The sequence below is a fragment of the Anarhichas minor genome, unplaced genomic scaffold, assembly GCF_050575085.1.
Source record: "Anarhichas minor isolate MPS153535 unplaced genomic scaffold, ASM5057508v1 ptg000035l, whole genome shotgun sequence".
NCBI lineage: Eukaryota > Metazoa > Chordata > Actinopteri > Perciformes > Anarhichadidae > Anarhichas > Anarhichas minor.
This window is the reverse complement of record NW_027466481.1, coordinates 366,206-379,057: the sequence shown is the minus strand read 5'-3', so window position 1 is coordinate 379,057 and position 12,852 is coordinate 366,206.

Here is a 12,852-nt window from a genome sequence, read left to right as displayed (position 1 = left end):
GGAGACATGCAGGGCCGGCCCTGATTGGCCCCCAAAGTCTGTTAAAAAAATAAATCGCTTTCTGATTGGACGGCGGTCGATGAGGGATTGGGGTGACTGACAGGAGCGGTTGTTGTGGTACAAGTACTTTAAAGTGGCTGCATCAGTGTCCCATTGAGGATACAATGTGCATGTTGTGCGTCCAGACCTGGTACAAAACCTGCTGTTAGTATGTAATTAGAAAAAAACTTTTAAACTATTAGTGCTGCATCAATATTTTATATTTTAGACTGACTTTACATATTTTAAATTATCCTAATAAGGATTTAAAGTTCCTCTCCGCATTAACAATGTATTTTGCTTTTTGTTGCTTCATTTGGATGTTTGACTTTGCAAAATGATGAAGGCTGGAAGGTTGTTTTTTTACATTCATCTGCTGAAGAGGGGATGTTTCTCTCTTCTCGCCTTAAATCTCACTTTAAGACGCGTGAGCATGCTTAGTCAGCATGATGACTATAGTTTGGAGGCGAACTGCTAATATGCAGATATGAAAAATCCCCCCCCCCCCTTCCTCTAGGATGATTTTGCTATGTATGAATTAAACTTTTGAAATGATCAGTATTTGCATTTTCATAAAGCTACTGGGTTTGTCAGTGAGGAAGAAGAAGTTTCAAACGAAGCAGTTGAACTTTTTTTCCAAGTTGCTGACTTTATAAAAAACATTATTCAATGTTTTCTTGCTATATGTTTCAAAACATGTCTCTATATATACGAAATGATGTGTGCAGGCCCCGAGAGTCTGGTTCTCAGGTATTTATGATTTCATGACATGATAATAATCAAATATAATGCCATGTTGTTTATTGTTTTGCCCTCTGATCCACGACAGAAGGTCACAGTTTACCAGCCGTTTTATCTACCACGCCGCACTGCCTTGTCATCAATCTCGGGTCAGCTGTCCAGCTCATGTAATCCCACTGATGTCGCATCATCAACACAATCTTATTTAACCCCTACCCCGACTTTTAAATATTGTAGCTCAAACTGGGCCAGACGAGCAATCGTGTAGAATAATAAACCGACAAGTCCCCTCTCAGCTCCACAACAACTACAAAACGTGCCAAACGTCTCCCCGAGCCATAAAACACTTCCCCAAATCGTTTACCAGTCGAGAAAGTGTTGATTCTGTCGGTGTGTTGTGTCCCTGCCATGCGCACAAAAGGCCAGTGCGGTAATTAACAGAGGCAGTGTTGTTCTCTAATGGGGGCTTTTTCCACGCCGAGAGCAGCGGGGACCTGATTATTTCCCCAGATTGGGTCTTGATTTGTCACGTGAAAGGTAATTCCGACCACACCGCTGTCAGGGGGGTCGAGTGTCCCACCGCCCTCTTTGCTGCATGTGTTCCGAGGACTGGAAAATGATAATGTGTTCACGCTCTCACACTTCCCCTCCCGACGACATGAATCTATAATAGATATCTATCCATCTGTTTATGTCTGTTGTAGCATTCACGATACACTTGTTACCGAGATAAAACTACGTTCAGGACGTGGGTGAAGCAAGATCACGAGGACAGCGTCTCCACGAGAACTTCAGGACCACTTTAAAGTTCATCTGCACAGTCGGACAAGTTAACACTAACAACAAGCGCTCATCACCTCAGCTTCGTATCACTCCGCCAACCTTAACCCTTACTAAAATCACAGACAATGTGCACCATGTTATGCAAATCGCTATCTAACTTAAGGAGCATAATACGATATATATATATATATATATATATATATATATATATAGGCCCTAAATGTAGTTATCATTAATACAATTAAGTAAGTTATTTCAATAAACCTGCCAAATAAATCGTCACAGAAATCTATCTCTATGTTACCCAGCACGTTGTATTTTTTTGCCATTAAACCACACCCACACGTTTAATATTTATAACACTTATATAAGTAAATAAACGGGGGAAATTAAAGTGAAACAGCTGATAAACAAGTTATTTGTCGGCTTGTATGTATGTGACCAGAGCGCAACAAGAGGAGCAGGAGGAATTTAAATCCATAATCCTGTCTGTCCACAGAGAAAAATAGGAGAACTGTTATTCCCAACTTTGCGAAAAAGAAAAAAGAGAGCGCTAAAAAGACAAAAAGCTCACTCAGAGGTCCTGAGTGCAGCGCCGGGCTCGCCCGAGGCCATGAGGTTGGCCCTGCGCTCGGCTTAATTGCTGTCACATGTAACCTTACCTGTCTCCCAATTAGCCCTGCGACTCGCTATTAGGAGATTCCACGAGCTGTAGGCCAGTGACCAAGGGCACCTCAGGGTTTGGGGGTCTAATAATTAGAGTGTAATTCTATACAGCTGAGGCTTATGATGAATTTGACCAGAAGGAGGTTAATTAAATGAAGATCAACCACAGGTTTAGTAATGTATGTGATGTCCACGCATTAATCCTCCAATAAAGACAATACCCACGCTGACATGTGGTCACTCTCATTCTATAGGACATTAAGCTTTTTTATTTCACAACAACTGTTAATTAGGCAATTTAATTACATTTATTTAAGTATTAGAGCCCTTTGGCGCCACATCCAATGACAGCAGTACAACTTTAATGTATTGTTGGTTATTTTCGGTGGTGGAGGAAGAATTCAGATCCTTTATTTAAGTAAACGTGTGAAAGTATTGTCAGCTAAATGTTCTAAAAAAACTGCTGATCCAAGAGGCTTCTCAAATAGTTTATTTGGCTCAAGAAGTATGAACATTTCTCTCAACACTTACAGAGACTCTTCATCTGCCCTATTATCAGAAAAATACATTTGGAGATAAATTGTAAATGGTAATTGTAACCTCAAAAGTACCTAAAGCTGTCAGACAAATGCAATGGAGTAGAACATTGCATACAATGGAAATATTCAAGTAAAGTACAAATACTTTGAATTTGTGCTTAAGTAAACGTACTTGAGTAAACGTAGTTAGTTACTTTACACCACTGGGTATTTTCACCATGTTTAGCCTCCCACTATTTGTGCAGTCAAGCTTGAACAGATATCAAACATTCAACCAGAGCAGTAGAAAGTTGTCCATGTTCTGAAATATTATTCTTTACACTGTAGTAGAAATGTTCTGTTTTAAAATATTACTTAAAAGAGCAAATATTTGTATAAAACTCACTATATGCTTAACGGATTTGCTAATGATTTTATTTTCCAGCAGGCTAACACACCTGGAATAAAAGTACTTCACTTTTTTTAGGGGTGTGTCACTTTAAAGGATAGGTTGATATTTTTTCATGTCTATATTAAAATGACACTCGCATGCCCATATGTTCAAAGAGTTGATCCGAGAACAGATTTCCTATGAATGTGACTCCACATGGAAGTGATGGGACACAAAACCCTTTAGCTCTCATTGTGACCAGTATCCTCTTCTTGGCCAGTATGGACAGGAGGAACACACACAGCGACCAAACACAGTTTCAGTTGGCAGAGTGAGCTTTTTTTTAAAGATATAGGTTAAAACATTTGAGTGTTTTGTCAGAAAAATGTATGTTTGAAGATTTTAATGTGGGTTTCATAAGCCACTTTCAAATTCAAGATCATAAACATCTGTGAATCAGCACTTATTCCAGGGAGTTCAAACACAGAGAAGAAAATGTATTGAACATCTTTTCTGTGACTGATTTAGCCTGAATCGTCCTGTCATATCAAACCTTGTGCAATCACACCAGAGAGCACCTCAAACAAACACGCACAAGAGTTTGCCAGTTCGTGTTTGATGCTCAGTGATGGATGGCTGGACCAACTGGTGTGGTGCAGCTCTGACACAAGTGGGTGTCAGTGTGGCGGCAAAGGGTGGTAAACACGACCGCACCGGATGGCCTAGGAAATGCAGTGGCCACCGGTTGGCTTGTTAATTTATGGACGGCCTGACAACACCAGAGCCCACAATGCAACGCTCCGCTTCAGCCGACGCTAAATATAATCCCATTGAGGAAAGGAGCCGTCAGGCGACCAGGTATGTAACCTGAGCGCGCTACTGAAATAGAAATTCAAAGCTGAGAATGACATGTTTGTTAGGAGGTCTTGCGTCTGAGGCCCGTGCGGTGCGTGACCTGTGAGCAGATACTATCTGGATGCTCTCAAGCTCACAGAAGGTTAATCGCTGATGCTCAGCTCTAGAGAGGCTCGCTGATGGATGGACGAGGAAGAAGTATATTGTAGTTTACAAAGAAATGTGTCGCTTTGAGTGTGTGTCGACGAAAAGGACATCATGGGAATAAGTGAGCGGCGCGTAACCTAAATGTTAGCACCTGAATCTCCTCCAGACACTCTGATAATCAACTTCAGGGGATTTCCTTTTTTTGCAAAGTATGTTGTAATTAAAATCTCATCAAGCAGGAGTAAACGACTCCACATTTCTACACACACACACACACACACACACACACACACGGCATTTACACTGTGCAAATGTGCTAGGGTGTTTACTCACTGCAGAGACACAGATAGTTTTCGAAAGTCAGCGCTATTTCCTTCGGCCGATTGGGGTTGATTAAGAGGTTAACTGTGGAGAGGCATTGGCGTCTTTAAGGGAGATTTATCTGTTCCTGCTCTGACCCCTCGGGGGAAGCTTCCCTCACCCCCAGTGTCCCCAGGATTTATTTAGTTATTTGTTTATCTGCTGGAAGGGGTCACCCTTTTCTCTGCACTACATCTCCGCCCTGTTTGTGCATCTCAAACCCATTTTTCATGTCGTTTCTTGTGGGATTGTGGCGCTGGTTCCATTTGCTGACTAAGCGAAGAGGACGCGAGCGAAGGCCCCGCAGAGTCTCGTGACCTTTGATATTTGGCAGCGATTCACTCCCAAAATCGGTTATTTTCATTTCACACGTATTTTGCTGTCTGTTCAACTTTGGCCCCTGTTTGGAGGAATTATAGTGTTTTCCTAATTGCTTCCTGACAGTTTTAATTCAGCTTCGCTTTAATTTATGGCCTATTATTTCCTATTTTTGCATTATTTCATTAGAGTGCTTCCGTGTGTTTCACAAAGGCAGCGAGCAATGACTAACAATCCTGACAGATGAAACTTTAGTTTATCATTTCACACAGGAAAATGTATAACCTTCCCAGATAATTAAAAAAAAACATCATCAATACAAATCATCAATCAAATCAAGTTATTTTTGCAACCCAGCATCTAATGTTTATTTACTTTTGCCATTTAGATTCATCACAGTGTCAGAACACTGAAATCCATTTCTGAGAAATGTATCTTTGTTTTTCAGTTTGACTGTGGGAAATCCATTTGCCAGACTTTTATATTTGCAAAAAAACGTTTTAGAAAAACATCAACAATTCCCATCTTCGTGATCACGTTTCGCTGTCACGCCACCAGATTAGACCTTTTGTGTTGAAATCGTGCTCATGTATGTGAATGTAGAGTTAAGACAACATCTCAAAATCCACCTTCAACAGCGTAAAATCCTCAAGTGACTGCTAGTACTCACTATCTCTCAAAATGTCACACACATGCTTGCTCAGCCGCACATACTCTCACACCTCTTGTGTAAGGGGGGGTTTGTCACTGTTAAGAGGCAGCGGGCCTTTTGCTGCGGCAAAGGGGAGGCAGGGTGGGGTGGTGGGGGCTATACAGGGAATGCTATGTGGCTTGCATGACCTGACATGTCTCTGAAGCTGGAGGGGGTCTCGACCTTTGACCCAGGGCTCCAAAACTAGGAAGATGAAAAAAGGGGATAGGGTGGGAGGGTTTCGCCTCTAAACAAGGGCTTCTGTTTCGACCACTCCAGGAATGTCAGTTCCATAAAAAGACGCCTACAGAGAAAGAAGGATGAAAGAAGACATAGGAACAGCTCTATCTATCCATCTATCCATCTATCCAAAAAACTAAAGTTCACCTCCATGAATCCAATAATGATTCATTTCCAGCCACAGCAGAGACATACTGTCCTATCTGGTTAGTTGTGGTGATTATAAACCATCAGGCGTTCAGACTGTGACCAATGCCCTTAACCAAGCAGCGTACTCTGCAGGCCGACTCTGATTCTCCACCCTTCCTCCACTGTCATAATGCAACGTTTACTGCCATTTTTTACTCCAAACTGTGGTCATGCGATCAGGCAATAAATTAACCTCTGGACCCCGGCTGAAGCCTGAGCCCTTGTGACTCGCCGGTCGAGCTGCAGCAGAGCAGTGTTGACTCTGCATTGCAGGGGTTGAGTCAGGAGATAACCTTGTTTTTCACGACGTCTTCCCGGTCGTGGTGGAGTGAAGTCTGGATGAATGCCCGACGCGACCCAGGGAAAGCGATCTGTAATCTGCGGAGAGGAGCTCGACATGGCGACTGCTGTCTGACTGCGTGTCTCAGAGAACTTGTGTCTGTTCAGGTTGTGATAAGGGCCAGTAAAAAAATTAGGCAACAGGGGAGTGTAGCGCAGAGAGACTGGAGATAGTGAGGGCAGTTCTGATTCAACTCCAAGTGGCTCCTGAGTGAGTTGAACGATCTGCAGATCTGCCTGGTGTCGGCTACATCAACTGTGTCTGGAAACGAGTGTTTTGATCATAAAATGCAGAAATCTGAGTATTTTTTTTGAATGTAGTGCTAAAAATAATGACAGAAATCGAGAAATCCTAATACTAATGAAATACTAATGAAGTTAAGTATCTAGCACAAAAGCAAAACATTCACTGTTAGGGTTTGCTGCTTTTCTCTGTATTACTGTGCATTACAGCTCCCCTCCGGACACGTTTGAAGACATTGGGGAAAATAATTAATTAAAAAACATTCCACCAAAAACTCGATTAAACTTCTACTCGTTGTCCCTGTGTATCCATGCATAAACAGGTGAACAAGTATTTAATCTAACTGTTGCACATAAGATGTCTCCTACTTCACTGCTAAGTCCATTCTCAGAAAATGTGAACTGGAGGTTTCACGTTTCCACATCCCACTTCTGTGAGTTGCATACTGAGCAACCATTTGCTTACGAGCGAGTTGTGATGTCACGAAATCACGATTGAACATTGATGTCTTCAACTTAGATAGATGGTGAGTACAGAGACCAGCAAATGAAACAGCCTTTAAACATCTTTGTGTTTTTGAACTGTAGGTCGGACAATTTTCTTGACATTTGATCACCTTGGAAGCTGTGATCGCCATTTTACACAAGTGTCTCATACTTCATATGAGACACCAACTAATCAATTAATCAGAAACAAATATTTAATGTTGCAGCCCTACTTTCTTATCTTTGAAGTGCATCAGTTGTCAGAAGTTCAGGTGAGATTACCAACTGGTCAGCAAGCATCTTGATGGTGATTTTGATGAAAGGTCAGAGGAGCTAACTTGTTCCTACAGGTTCTATTTGTGGATCATGAATCCCTATCGACTGTGCCAGCAACTAATCAGAGGATCATATAGGGTTTTTAGAGTTGCCTCGCACCGATCGTAACCTCTGATTGGATCAGCGCTAATCCTCCAGCATGACGTCCCTCTGAAGGAATTTCCACAGGCCTACCATCCGACGCTAATTACATGACCCGAGAGATCTTCAATACCCTGAATAAGCAATGCATGTGACGCGAGTGTATTCTCTCAACTTTGCTGTCTGGTTGCTGTGCAGCGCCGGTCAACATGCAGTGTACCGCCATCCGACCCAAATCGTTCACTGAAGCTGTTGCAGTTGAAATGACCCTGCGGTGCCCAGGAGCGTCACTTCACATAACTCCTCTGTAACTTCAGCGTTCGGCCGCTAGCACACAGGTCTACTCAGAGCCTGTCCTCTCTAACTGCTCAACGTGTGTAGGGGTGGAAAAAGGCCAAATTCCCCTCCCTGCAGTTAAAATCTCAGACGGTGGTCTTTAACGCATACTCCCACTCCCGCTCCCTCCCTCCGCACTCCCAATAAAAACCTCTGACCAACAGTTGACCTTTTGCATAGCCCCCTTCTCGCTGCTCCCCCGTCCTTCTCCCTTCTTTCCTTCGCTCGCCTTCTCTCCGTCCATTCCTCCTTCCCCTCTGCCACAGCGGCCCGCGGCGGTCCAATGGGAACCAGCAGCTGCAGGGAGCGAGGGTCGGGGTTTTGGGTTGGGCAGAAGGGGGTGTCAGGGTCAAGGGGGGTCACAGTACTGGTAAAGTCATTGCAGGGGCTCCGATGCGGGGGCTTCGCTTCCCCCTTCAAAGGCTGTGCGGTGACGTCCATACACCCCTTGCACCCCTTCTCCTCTTCCAGCCCCCCACCTCTCACTCCCTCGCGGCCCCCTTTGGCCCTGCTGTTCCTTGGCTCCCAGGGGTCAAGACAGCCGAGGGTTAATAAAGTGATACCAGGTGTTGGCCAGAGAGAAGCATTCCCCCCCCCCCCCCCTGTCTTCTCTCTTAACTCCCACCAGCAGCAAGCTGTGGGCCCCCCCATTTCACACCACTGAATCCTGCTGGGACGTCGAACCTGAGAGCGAGCCCATTGGAAGGGGTGGCCGTGCATGTCAAAGTAAAAACAAGCCTCAGGTAGCGTGCAGGACATTCCCTCTCTGTGTTTGTGTGCATGTGTAAGTGCCCCCACGTTTCCTGAATGTGTGTCTGTTTGCACATGTACATGTTGCACAAAAGCTGCCACCAAAAGCAGAGGGAGGGAGGGGCGAGAGATACTAGCAAGCTGAATGGCATCGGAGCTCTAAGGGGCCTCCGGGACAATACAGGGTTAACCGACCCGACAAAGTGGCCGATTATGTCTCAGTGGAGGAACCTTGGAAGCAAAAAGATCCCAAATCCTACCACTGTCATTCCCCTGGATCAGTGGACACGCAAACACACGCATGGGGGAGGGGGTGTGGTTGGCTTTAGGGCTGTGCAAAGAGTTGAGGTGGCATGGTGGTTTCTTCTCTTGACCACTCGAAAAGAGGAGGCTGAATAGCTACAAAGATCAAACCCAGTGAAAGGGAGTCATTGTGGCGAGAGCAAATGGCCTCTGACAACGAGCACAGAACAAACAGAAGGAAGCCGTCAGCGGACGAGTGCGAGCGCCAACGAGATGCTGAAATTAACGAGAAAGTGCCCTGGCTTGTGTGTGCGAGTGCGAAAACGCGTGCATGAGAATTTGTGTGCACAAACATGAGCCAGGACATTTGCAAAAATACCAGCAGCTCGCCTCCGCCTTTCAATCCAACCCGCTAAAGGAAGGGGGTCCTAATTAACGCAAATTAACATCAACGACAAGTTGGGGCCATTAGTCCGGCTAATCCCCCGTTCACATTTTCCCCTCTCGCAGGAACCCTGCTGGCCAATTCTTACCCAGTCGCAGAAAGGACGCATTGTTAACGGGCACAGCATCAAAGATACGGACCAGAAATGAGCTGCCTCCATTAAGGCCTGAGATTCTGTCCTGATCCGAACGCTCTGCTCAAACAGCCGGGGAGTAAGAAGGGGGGGCAGGGAGGTCAAGCCTCACGTTTAGACTGCTCCATCCAATCCATCAATGACTCGTTTGCACTCTTTCATGATCCCTGGCCATGTCAAAAAAAAGAAAAGAAAACTACAGCGAAGCATGAAAGGGGCAGTAAAGGATCTGATACTGAGTGTACAGGCCTTTTGTAAGTGACGACTTCCCCATGCAGAGAAAGAAGGGAAGGCAGTGAGGCGTGTGAGTGGATAACACGTTCATGCTTTTTAACATGAGCACAGGTGCTGGTGTGAGCGGGCGCGTGCAGCGGTGCAGCAGCAACTGTGAAACAAAAGCTCTGCTAGTTTTAGAAGTGTAAAAACTGGTGGAGACTGGGATTGTGGAAGTTCTAAACATACGTTCGCACACATAGAAATGCACATCATGCACTCAAAGATTGGCCAGTGTGTGATGTATTTATGTTTCTTTTTGTAATATTATCTTCTGCTACAGGAGGCAAAGCCTTCTGACAGATCTGGCATATGAAAACTTTTAAAACCCCATAACATTCAGTTTTCCCTTTTCTTTCCCCTTAAAGTGGAACTCCACCACTTCTACACATGAGGGTCTGTTTACGCGTCATGGTTAGTACTACCATGACGAGTAAACAGATGTATAACGTCTTCGGTGGCTCTGCAACGTGAGCTCGTTCCTACTCGTGGTATTTTGCATCTTGGGCAGAAGCCCCCAGTATAGCCTTTTGCATCTTATTTTGAAAGGTCGCACTTCACGTTGTGAAACAGTCCCGGTTAGCGATGTTACACGTACCATTGTCAGACGGTCGCGATTAGCGTTGTAACACATGGTTAACGTTATGAAACAGGGTTTTAACTTGTGGTTATCGTTATGAAATGGTTGCGGTTACAATTGTAACGCGTGGTTAACGCTGTGAACCGGTCGAGGCGAGGTTTAGGCAATTAAAACGTCATGGTTTGGCTTAAAACAAGTAAGTTTGTAAAGTAACTTAAGCTACAGACGTAACGTTGTATGACTTAATGACATAATGTAATGTGACATAACGTCATCAGCAAAAATAACTTAACTTCCAACCCTCCCACCCCTTTCTCGCTCTAAATACGAAGCCAGTTGCTCTGTCTGTCGAATAATGATGCGGACGGGTTTAGATTGAATTTGGTTAGAAAGCCCAGTGTCTCATGCAGACGCAGAAGGGTGCCTTGTGCGTTGGTATCAAGACGCCAAGGGCCACTGCCTAAGTCTTGGTATTTGATGCCCTGGGAGTGAGTCCAGGCTGGGCTCTGGTGGAGCTTCATAAAGTCTGATAATAAATAACTATTGTGATGTCACCAGGGAGGGTTAACATGAATTATGCGTGAGAATTTAAATATTTGACAAGAAACCTGAGTTGTGAACTGGGGGGTGTAGAGTTTGAAAGATTAGGACATTTAATGAAACGCCGATGACCCTGTTGTATTATGGGAAATGTATGATCCACAATATTGAAGCTAAAAGTCAGGATAGCCACTGCTGCTTCAATTTTTACCATTATTTTCTGGATGTGCGATATTGAATCAGTGGAGTACCATTTTCCAGTAAAGCCTGATTAATGCGATTAATGTGATGGTCCATGCCATCCAAAATATTGGACCACACACTCAAAATGCTTCTTATCTCCTGCAGCGGATTCTCCGTTCTCGCCCCTATTCTGTATAAGCAGCCGAACACACCCTTTACTTTTTTGGACTTTTTCTCATCATTCAGCAAAATTCAACAAACAAAGGATCTCTTCTTCTTCCTGACGTATGGTCGCCATCTTGTTTTCTAGTGCACATGTGTGGAACACGTCTATGTGCATGATTATAATACGTATATTAGTGAATTTTGCAAGTCCACAGCTGTCTGTGATCATGTTGAAGTATGAACAAACCTAAAGCAGAGTTGAGGTTGTTAAACTACTCTCACTCCTGTTAGACTGTGTCATGTATATTCTGTGTCAGTTTCCAACTCTTCTTCAAGGTTTTATGATGTTTACACTGAGTGAAATATTCAAACCCAAGACTCAAGTTCAATAAAGTGGAAATATTATACATTTCTTCTCATCATCTACACATCATACACATTTCCCCTAAATTCAGACAGATATGTGTCGTATCTTTGGAAACTTCCAAATCACCAGCCGAATTTAATATACAACTGGGTCTATTTGGCTGCACAGTACGAGTATATTAAGACCGATGCCCATCCGGCTGGCTTGTTATGGGGTTAAATGAATTTGCATACATTGCTGCTTGCATACAGTACAATATTTGTTCTGTGTGATTTCGCCGATTCTTTGACCCCAATTTCTCTCCTGAAAACAGAAGAATGGAGAGAGGACCACTTGTTCTGGATCTGCTGTCACTCCACAGTCAAAGTATGGCACTCTCTCTGCCTACCACAAAGACCGCAAAAAACGCAGAGAGCCAACGGCATAAATCCACAATCCTCATATTGTGAGGCAGAATATAAGTCAAAGCAAGTGTCATGAGGAAGCCGGGCAGTTTTCTTTGTCGCATCGAAACAGCTGACAAAGAGCTTTTATTGTAATGTATAGCTTTTGACGTTGTTTCGGCATGTTTTGTAGTTCATCGATCTGCCGCAAAGAGCTTCGGTGTCTGAAGTGTTTTTTATAAATGTATCTGAAATCTCAAGGTTCTGATATAATGTGTAATTTAAATCAACAAGACAAGGCTGTTATTGAGCATCTGTCTTTTGTGTTTAAGCGTCTCAACAGTGAAACACTAAGTGAAGCCATCTCCGACAGATTTCACACTGCCTTCCCTTTAGTCTCTTCAGTTTTCATGTAATATTATCATCCCTAAAGAAACTTTCACACCACGCCAACATAAATCACTCCCTGATTTTCAGTTTCATGAAAGCGCTCTCGTTATCCTCCCCAATGTTTCCTACGTTTTCAACCGTTGCTTCTTTACGCTTTGAAAGGTAAATACAACAAATTCCAGCACATTGCCAGAGCACGGGGTGTTGTGTTATTTTTTTCCGGCACTGCAGGTAAGCACAATAGAAACACAGCTGTGGTGATCAGTCCGGGCTCCCCGGGAGCCACCGGGAGGCCCGGAGCACATGTTCGTTAATGATCAGTTACAAAGGCCACAATGGGAGCCGCTAGTCGCTGAGGTCTGTACTCCTTTGCATCTCAAACCATTTGAATGACTGCACCTTCTGCTAAATGTTTAAACCCAGGATGCGTCGCACTGGATTGATTGCGGTTGAGTCGACAGTTTAAACTCTTACTGAGTGAGGTGTTAAAAGGTTTTTGTTTTTTTTATAAAAAAGACACTTATTAATCGGTGATCTCTCAAAGTTTTTTACTGTCTGTTGAGAATGCAGCTTTTGGATTAATTTGAATGTAAAATGGTTTTAACCAGTAAAACACCTCAAGAAACATAATCTGCAGCAGA